Source organism: Oryctolagus cuniculus, chromosome 8 (assembly GCF_051225735.1).
Source record: "Oryctolagus cuniculus isolate XC-2025 breed Fujian yellow rabbit chromosome 8, ASM5122573v1, whole genome shotgun sequence".
In the NCBI taxonomy this organism is placed as follows: domain Eukaryota; kingdom Metazoa; phylum Chordata; class Mammalia; order Lagomorpha; family Leporidae; genus Oryctolagus; species Oryctolagus cuniculus.
In genome coordinates, this window is record NC_142874.1 from 4,400,915 (window position 1) to 4,408,316 (window position 7,402).

General features: G+C 41.8%; 1 protein-coding gene across 5 annotated transcripts in view; it reads right to left on the reverse strand.

Moving 5' to 3' along the window:
- LOC149124800 (zinc finger protein 39-like) overlaps positions 1-5,680 on the reverse strand; it is a 750,627-nt gene extending 744,947 nt beyond the window's left edge. For 2 of the 5 annotated variants that reach the window (XR_016211528.1, XR_016211527.1), the window contains exon 1: positions 4,939-5,305. The gene's annotated coding sequence lies outside the window, so the exon portion shown is untranslated. Of the gene's footprint in view, positions 1-4,938; positions 5,306-5,529 lie in introns of those variants that run through there. The other 3 variants (XM_089301848.1, XR_016211526.1, XM_089301849.1) reach the window with 3 other exon arrangements.
- Between the last annotated feature and the right edge of the window lie 1,722 nt (positions 5,681-7,402).

Consider the following 7,402-nt stretch of genomic DNA (forward strand, 5'->3'; position numbering starts at 1 on the left):
CTATATCCTATAATAATGTATGACTAATATACATTAATCAAAATTGCTGAAATGCAACTTTAAAAAGCAAAAGCATTTGTACGTATTAATAATGAACTACTACAAAATGAAATTAGTAAAACATTTCCATGTATAACAGCATAACAAACAGTTGGAAAAATATCCTTCAGCACTCTCAGTGATTAATGAAATACACAGCTTAATAATCAAAAAAATCAAGGTGGTCTTCCCACTTTAATTTTTCTGATCAATCCTTACATGATTTATAACCAGATTAAACTGGTATTTTGAAAATGCCATTGTGGGGAAACTGGAACTCAGATGGATCCTTATACTGGTCTATTCATTGCTAATACTGTTATCACTGCTATCATCATGTGGCTTCTCCTCCTGCCTCCAATCAGACAAGGTTCCTGAATTCACCTCCCTGGTGCCTCAACAAGTCACTCAGTATTTATATACCCCTTGGAAATTTCATATTCCTTATAGGCGCTGGCCTGAAGCGCCAGCATCCAATATGGATGCTGATTCAAGAACCGGCTGCTCCACTTCTGACCCAGCTCTCTGCTATGGCCTAGGAAAGAAGTAGAAGGTGGCCCAAGTTCTTGAGCCCCTGCACCCATGTGGGAGACTGGGAAGAAGCTCCTGGCTCCTGGCATTGGATTGGCACAGCTCCAGCCATTGCAGCCAACTGGGGAGTGGACCATCAAGACCTCTCTCTCTCTCTGCCTCTTCTCTCTGCGTAACTCTGACTTTCAAATAAATAAATCTTTTTAAAAAGTGAAAAAAAATATCGTGTCTTTTTTACTTGAGTGAGTTCAATTCCTGGATACGGATATGGCTCCTGAATCCATCTTCCTATTAAAGCAGACTGTGGGAAGCAGTGGTGATTGCTTAAGTGATTGGGTACATGAAACTCACATGGAAAACCAGGATGGAGCTCTCACCAACCAGCTTTTGCCATGGTCCTCACCATGGCATCTGTGGGCATTTGGGTAGTAAATCAGTGGGCAGGGATTCTCTAAGTCTCTTCAATAAATAAACAAGCAATGAATTCATCAAAGGAAAAGAGTTACAGATTTAGATAACAGGTCACAAAAAGGAGTGTAAAGTGCATTGAATTTGCCATTAACATTTTGCAGAAGTGGGAACTTTTTTATTCCAGGGCCATTTGTATATTTATATCATTCATGGACCATATAAAATTACCAACTGAAAAATTAGCATACTGTAGATTGATTATCCATTCCCACCTGAAGTTGCCTTGGCAGGGCCAGAACAAATGATTTCATGGACCTTATAATGGCCCACAGTATGGATATTCCCCACCTCTGATTTAGAGCAAAATGTTAACTAAAGCTCTGACTTTTTTGCTTTGCTTATTGGCCCAGTCAGAGCTGATGTCCAATAAAGGTCTCTGGAACCAATTGTAGTTAGAAGAAGCTTCTTTCTATTTCCCTTGTTTAACTTTAGCTTGTACATTTTCATAGCCACTGATTTCACTTCAAAAGTATAATTATGGGGGCCTACACTGTGGCCTAGAGGGTAAAGCCACCACCTACAGTGCCAGCATCTCATATGGAAGTGGCTGCTCCACTTCCAATCCAGCTCTCTGCTATGTCCTACAAAAGCAGTAAAGATGGCCCAAGTCCATGGGCCCCTGTACCCACATGGGAGACCCAGAAGAAGCTCCTAGCTTCAGATTGGTGGAGCTCCAGTCATTGTGGCCAAGTGGGGAATGAACCTGTAGATGGAAGACTTTTCTCTCTCTGCCTCTCCTTCTCTCTCTGTATAATTCTTTCATATAAATAAATATATTTTTTAAAAAGTCTATTGATGGGATAACATTGTGGCACACTGGGTTAAACTACTGCCAACAATGCCAGCATCCCATATAAGTACCAGTTCAAATCTCAGCTGCTCCACTTTCAATCTAGTTCCCTATTAATATTCCTGAGAAAGACAGCAGAAGATGGCCTGGCACTTGGATCCCTGCCACCTGCATGGGAATCTCAAATGGAGTTCCAGGCTTCTGGCTTCAGTCTGGCCCTACCCTGACCACTGCAGCCCATTTGGAGGGTGAAACAGACCTCTCTCTATCCATCTCTTTCTATCACTCTGTCATTCAAATACACAATGTAAATGTTTTTTAAAAAAGTAGTGTAAATGAGAAATGGAAGAATATCAAAGTAATGATAACACAAGATAAATACTAGGGATCATTAACTTCAAAAAATATACACTAAATAGAAATTTAATGAAACTCAAATTATATCCAAAAACCATCATCTACTACAAATTAAAATCTTTATATTGAGAGTCATATCAGAAAAAAAAAATTATCCTCCCCTTTGAAAAAACCCACCTGGGGCTGGCATAGTGAGTTAAGCAGCCTCCTGCAGTGCTGACATCCCACATGGGTGCTGGTTCAAGACCTAGCTGCTCCATTTTCAATCCAGCTTGCAGCTAATGCACCTGGGAAAGCAAGTGCTTCAGCCAAGTGCTTGGGCCCCTGTACTCAAGTGGGAGACCAGGAAGAAGCTCCTAGCTCTGACTCCTGGCTTCAGCCTGGCCCAATCCCAACTGTTGCAGCCATTTTGATAGTGAACCAGTGGATGGAAGACTTCTCTCTCTCTCTCTGTAACTCTGTCTTTGAAATAAATAAAGCAAATCTTAAAAAAAAAACCTATACAATGTAGTATTTTGGTTATTCCCTCACACAGAGAAACCTTTGATAAACTGTATATGAATCCTCCTAGCTTAATGTAACCCAGAGAGGATTTCCTTCTCCTAACATGTGGTAGACATCAATGACTACCATAAATGGTCAGATGAATGGACATCACCAGAATGCTTCCTCACATGGCACCTTTCCTTAAAGACATCACTGCTACTGACCAGCTTAGGCATCTCATATGAAACATATCTCTTACAAATTTTAAATAACATGCCAGAAACTTATAGCAGTACAAGGAATGATGTGCCAAGGACAGCCAGTTAGCCTGACAAGTCTACGAGTCCTGCTCTTGGCCATCCCCAAGTCATATTAATGGGCACACAACATGGTTGCTCAGAAAGTGGTCTTACAGTTGTTTCATGAGTGTGAAGCAGCTCTTCCCAGCAAAAACACAAAACTACTTGTCCATTCACAAGCACTGTGATAGGAAGTACAATGGAGAAAAGGTCACAAACAACATATTGAGGTTGAGAGGAGAAACTGTCACACTAACACCCTTGATCCAGGATTCAGTTTCTATTTTTACTTCCTAGATGACCTCATTATGGTAAATGAGATTCATAAATTAGTAATCGGTGGCAACACCACTCTAATAGAATACAAGAGTCACTTAAACAGTTATTCTTGTGAAAACTTCATTATACTCAAAGACAGCAACAGTTTTCAAGGCCACATCTACACTATGTGGGCAACTCTGTATGGGGGATGGGGCACTTTTTCTTTTCCCTCTTCTTTCTTACCCCTCCTCACATTGACAACTTGTATAGAGGCTGGCACAGACCACAGTCATTATGAAAATCTATAACTAATATCCTTTCATATCAAAAATGTCATGGACTTAAACACAAAACTTAAAATAAGCAAAGTAACTGGACTTCTTAATTAAAACAGTATGGTCTGTAAGATAATCAGCTTGGGTGCTGGTGCTGTGGTGTAATGGGCTAAGCCTTTTCCTGCGGCACCAGCATCCCATATGGGCACCAGTTCTAGTCCCAGCTGCTCCTCTTTCAATCCAGCTTAGTAGAAGATGACCCGACTGCTTGGGTCCCTGAACCCATGTGGGAGATCCACAGGGAGCTCCTCGCTCCTAGCTTCAGATTAGCTCAGCTCCAGCTATTGCGGCCATTGGGAGAGTGAGTCAGGGGATGGAAGACCTCTCTCTCTGTCTCTCCCTCTCTCTGTATGCAACTCTGCCTCTCAAGTAAAACAAACAAATCTTTAAATAGCTTGGTGAAGCATCGGGTGACTGTAAGGAACTGGGCAGAGAAAAAGTTACTTTTCTGTATGTATGTTTTTAGAGTTTTCCACTTTATCCAAACCCAGATTAAAATAGCTCCAGTTACTGACCCACACAATAGATTTGCATTAACTTCGGTTCACATCTCACTTTGCAAAGAGTTCAATGGCAGGTAATAAGAGTTGACTTCCTTGCTAACAGAAGAGAGAAGGATGAAGATAGAAACTAAAAAGCAGCCAAATAAATAATCAGCTAGGTTTTCATGCCGCAAACTCCAAATTGATAAGTCTGTTAACAAAATACAGAACAGACATCAAACCACAAAACTACCGCATACCCATCAAGCTGCACTGCCTAGAAAATGTCAGCTGGGTAAGCAGATCCCAGCTTTCAGGTGTGCCATGGGGACCCCACCCTCTGGGCCTTTGAGGTGCAGGGTGGGGACCAAGGAGCAGAAGCAGATCCTAATCTGAGTCTCATTCCCCAACCCCCTGCAGCCTTTGGCCCCTTGCCTAAGGCCACTGAGCCCTGCCCCACTGAAACAACCTCAGGAAACAGCGGGAGGCCTAGCCAGATGAAATTCTGCAAACCATCCTACCTGTGAATCACCCTTATTGAAATATAGAGAATGAGAGGCTCATTGCCTTCCTTGGTTGTCCCTCTGCTTGCCCTGCTTGTAAAGCTCTCCTATCCCGTGCCCCCTCTCTAGTAACCACTACATAAGACACATTAAGGAAAGTTTGAGCAAGGCAGCATGCGGGACTGATTGGGTGCAGGGAGGTGGGGAAGCAGCGGTGGAAGACTCAACAGCTCCTACCGTTGGGTCCCAGCCCCTACCGTGCCCAGGGAAGCCTCCAGGTTCCCTGGGAAGCAAGTGAACAGCGTCTGGGATCCACTGGCCCCCCTCACATCCACCCCTCTCCCACACATGCATCCGTGACCCCTTTCTGTTCTCCATACTTACAAACAAATGTCCCAGGCACACGTCCCCTTTCTTCAGGACAGACAGGGAGCAAAGCAGGGAGTGGGGGGCAGGAAAAGTCCCTGGCAGTGTGACCTACAGGTGGTAGATCCTGAGGCTTAGTAGCAGAGGGTGGCAGGCTGCAGGATGCCTGGGATTGTACTTCCACAGCAAGAGACCTGGCGAATGCAGGAGAAAGCAGTGCAGCTGCTCAGTGAGTGAACTCCCTCAGTTCCCAATTCTAGGCAACGTGGGCAGTGATGCGCAGGTGCACACACTTTCTGCCACATTCACCCTCACAGGCATTTGGAGCACGGAATACGTAAGGACACCTGGGACTCTGGGAAATGGAGTCCAGGATAGGGCATATCTAGAGAGACCACTACCACTTGCCCCGTCCCAAGGACTTCAGTCTGGGTTGGAGACAGACTGGAAACCAAAGGGCATTTGCTTCTGTTTACATCCCTCCTGCCCTTCCTTCTCATCCCCAAATCTCAAATTGGTGTTTTTCCAGAGTGGTTACCGACTGCTGCTAATTGATCCCCAAATCCTGGCTCCTTCATAACCTCTTGTCTTTTTCCAGAAAAATCTTACTTGTTGCTTTCTTCTGAGAGACCTGAGCCTGGATCAAGGTGCAACTATTTTAAAATAGGCCTTCATCTTGTAACTCGGGCCTGACCAGACCCTGAACCCTGAGCCAGAAGCTCCTAAATAAAATAAATGAACTCCCCTTGCAGTAAACTCTCCCAGCAACAGCCAATTAGCAGATAACAGAGAAACACCTAGAGTTCCTGGTGTCTTCTCAAGGCAATTAAGGTGATTGATAACTTCCCGAGACCCTGCAGTTTGGCATTATACCCCAGCAGCTCAGACCCTATACTTTAGCCAATCAATTTAAAAGACATCAGCCCCAAAGCCATCCAACCACCTTTACTAGGGCCATTCCCACCACTGGATGCACTAATCAATTCTAAGAGATGGCCTTTGAATTTCCCATGGGATGAGATGATTTGCTAAATGGTACTATAATATATAGAATGTCTAAAAACCCTATAAAACCCCTGTTAACTAAAGGGTCGGGGCTCTCAATTCAAATCTGCTGTGTTGGTGATAGTTGAGAGTCCAGGAATGCACCTGTAATAGAACTCTCATGTGTTTTACAGTGGTATCGGCTCCTTGGTGGTCTTTGGGGACAATCAAACTGGGCATAACACTTCCAGGAATGATTCTGTCAAATAATAAATGACTATAATTGCAATACAATTTTTAGAAGAGTGTAGGTGGAATGGTTTAACATCCAGATTTAAGAAAACAATTTTTATTTGTGTTTTATTGATGTTTAATGTTCGTTTCAAATCATTTGACACCATCCTTTAATTCACCAAGTACAGAAACGAACAGGGGAACTGATACAGAACTAGCATTGCTGAGTATCTTCTAGGAGCCAGGTTAAGATACTGAATGCCTTACATCACATCATTTATACATTAGGTTAATTTTGGAGACAGGATTATCATCAGTTTACAAAGAGGAAACTGAGGCAGAAAGAGTTTAGAATTTGCCCATAACAATATAGTTAAGAAGTATATGTTAAAAGCCAACCAAATTCTAATACTGGTTTAAGAAATCTTTCTTTTTTCTTGGGGTTCAGTTTCTAAATCCCAGATTTCTCATCTGGAAAAAAAAGAGAGAGAAAGAGTACCTACAATGATTATCTACACAGAAACCTGCATATGTTTATACCTTGTCTAAAAAAGGAAAGAAATTCAAAGTTGCTATTATTCCAAGATCATTTTTCTTATGTTTAATATCAAGATAGCATACAAATTTTATGTATTCTTAGGTATATGTGTGTTGTTTGTTTTTTAAGTTTTAAAGTAGAAACGCAAATAGTTAACTGGATGACATGGCATTCTATGTTTATGATTACTTCTCTCAATTATAGTTCATAGGATTAGAGCTGCTGGATTGGGAATGCATAAATCTTTATCCATTCACTTCACACTAGCATTTACTAGATCAGAACATTCTTTGGGTAGATGCTCTTTCTTGCCAGATTGAAAACCTCATTAGGACAAGAAAAATGCTTGCTTTGACATTAAAACTCAGCATCGTGATAAAGTAAGCCTCTTAGTTGAATGAATAAATGAGGATATAACAAATACAAATAAGATTTCTGACCTTCAATAACTATCTAATAGAGGATACAAGGAAATAGAAATCTATTTGATGACTGCCACAATCAGCTGAATATATAATCTGTTGTTCTGAGAAAAGTTTGATCATAAAAGGACCAAGTTAATAACTATACAAGATTGAAGTGTAGAAATAGGAACCATCCGGGACCAATCAGGTTAAATGTTCACCCTAGCAATGTAATGCATTCCATTCATTTATTTAATATGCATTTATTGAGCATTCTTTCATATGGTGATTTGAAGGAGCTACCAGCAGGGCTGCTGCTGTG